We start from the raw sequence: 3,012 nt of genomic DNA on the forward strand, positions 1-3,012 counted from the left end.
AATTAAAATTTACAAGTAACTGATAACATATCAAGTGGTTAAGGACGTGATAATTTAAATGAATAAGGTATAAAAGAGTTTGGGCTTAGAAGTAAGGTGATTGCGTAGAAGAGCTGTAATAATAAAAGAAGGGAAAATATTAGATTTATTAATGCCAGAAGACCTGAGATAAATTGGAAAAACGGTACATCGTCCATAGGGATATTAGGTAATAGGATATTATTAGAACCAGTGATAGAGGCGGAAGAAGCTTAGGAAAGAAGTTTGATAAGAGAAGACGTGAGTACAATATTTTTATTTTGATGATAACAAATGGGTTGGTTTGCGACGTTAAAGAAGTAATTTATGTTTAGGATAACCTTTATAGTTGGAAGTATGATCACCCGCGCAAAAGCCGCACTTGGCTGAACTGCCTTTCTCTTTGATGTAACTGTTTGAGGAGTGATTTCCCCCACATTTAACACAACGTGAAGGATGAAGGGTCACCATAATTTCCGGTAAGATGATGGTAATAGTTAACATTTTGACCGTACCTGTCATTTTAGACACTGAGGTGGATCACTATAAGTCTTATTGAGTAATTCAACTTAAATTTTTGTGTGCAACATTGATGATGTCGTTAAGAATTTTTTTATCATTTGTATTTGGATTGATTTCAACAAAGTACAGCGGAAGCTTATGGCCATTTTGAATGACATTCGTAATTCTTTCTATCCTTTCTATCTAATTCCAACAAGGCATCTGATATATATATATATAGTGACCGGATTTTTTCATATGGATGGTAAACAATAGGTTCTTTGATTATATTATGAACGTCCCTAGAGGTGTCGAGTTTGATTTCTTTGTCCATTTCGCTCGAAAAGACAGCGAAACTAATAGTTAAGTGTTTTTCCCCGTATGGATAGGAGAATTAGGCTATGATAGCAGCGACCGTTTGGGTTTGGTAGTAAGCGGAGAGGGTATGTTTTCCGTCTTGAAAGTGAAGTCGCGTAAATACAATACCGTGAACTGAACTAACTTAACTTAAATAAACTAATAAAGTAACTGAACTAAAACTGCGGTAACGGAACGGGCAAATTATAATCGCACTGACATGCGACCGTGTTGCAAGTCAATATCAAATTGATCGTTCTAATACTTATTAATTACTATTAAAATGGCATGATAAATTACTTCGTTCACCGTTGAATATTTAACATTAATCCGTTTTTTTAATGGTACAGTCCCGATTGTGTTTGATGTCTTCGAAACTGACAAAGCTGGAAATACGATATCGTAGCTGTTGCCATTATTTTTATTATCTCCTGAACTAGGTTGGCCAGACACCATTGACATATTCTTAATCATTTTAATTGTTGCTCTGAACACGTTCTAAATTATTTTCCTGAAATAAAATCTTAAAACTTTAAAATCAAAATGCGAATGAATAAAAAAATTTAATTCATTCGAATTCGATATCAATGTTCAACCAGTATTATCCTTCAGAAAGTGATTTTATAAGTCATTTAAATCAACTAAATGTTCTTCTATAACTATAAACAACGAACAAACTAAATCACCAATAGTTACAAGTACACAAAATATAATTTTATATCGAATAATACGACTAATAATTGCCATATGCAATAAAAAAAAACAACTAATAATGTAATTTTTTTAAGTCTGTATTATCAAACGATAATCGATTGAAAAACTAAAATGTTCATAGAAAATCAAAAATGTATTTAAATATTAAGAAACTATTGAATACCATAAAAAAAGCTATGATAAGCACTCAGTTTCAGTTTGAGTTTTATTTTTATTATAAAATAATGGCATAATGACTAATATCGTACAAATATAACTGATATTTATTAAAATGTCCAATTCCGTCAATATATAATTTTCTTAAGTTTATTAAACCATTTTGTGATTTTCCGGTAGATTTGTTTTTGTTTTACTGAGTTAAAAAGTGTTATGAAAAATCTTGTAACTAAATTTCAACTTTTAATTATAACATTTTTTTAAGCTTTTTTAAATAGTAAAAAGTAGCGAATTTTTGTGATTTTTGTTGAGTTTTGTCAACATTTAATGTTAAATCATGCTCAATTGTTTTACTTCTATTTATTAGTTAGAAGATATGCGAGAGAAACTTTTTTAAGAGCTTTTTAAGCTTTTTAAGACTATTTTTTCAGAATTTACCATGGTTATTTTATCTTTGACGAAATAATTACGAAAGCTTGAAATGCTGAAACATAACATGTATTTATAGCTTTAAAAAAAGTCTATGTCTTTGGAAAATTATACTAGTAATAAAAACATTCAGATAAAATTTCAAGGTTTGGAAATGATTATTTTTTAGGTTACGATAAAACAAAAATGTAATGTTTTCGAAACCCTGTATTCCATAAATATTTTCGCTTATTTTTTTTTTTAATTCTTCGATGGGTTTTCGTAATTATTAAAAAAAACTGTTGGGAATTTCGTAAATTTACCTTCCATTTAATGTACTAACTGAGAAAACGAAATTTTCAATTGTTTCCTATAATTGTGATTTCTCTTTCTGGCAGAAATCGTGCACAAAACCATAGTGGTTGCCTATATGAGCGTACTGCAAGGGTAATATCTTCGCTTGTTAGGTCACCGCCACATTTATATCGACGGGCATGACGTCCACTAGCGATCCACAGAACAAAGCCTTGACCCAACCAACATTAGAAGCTAAGCGCGACCAAAGCCCATTAAACTCAAAATTCAAATACTCAGTTTGTGGCAATGATTTTTATGATATTTATTGATAATTATCGTGTTTGTTTAATACTAATTATTATTATATTTGCTTGCAATAGCCAACCCGAATCATTTTCGAAAACCCACCACAGGCCACAGTTATAATATGTTGTATAATCAACCTCATTCAGTAATCATCGACGTCTATAGTCGAATATATACTAGTATGTCACTTGTAACATGTTGAGTGAAATAGTTTTCTATATTTTCATGTTTATAAAATACTTTCGGATTAACTAC

The sequence above is a fragment of the Sipha flava genome, unplaced genomic scaffold (genome assembly GCF_003268045.1).
Source record: "Sipha flava isolate LNK unplaced genomic scaffold, YSA_version1 105_pilon_pilon, whole genome shotgun sequence".
Taxonomy (NCBI): domain Eukaryota; kingdom Metazoa; phylum Arthropoda; class Insecta; order Hemiptera; family Aphididae; genus Sipha; species Sipha flava.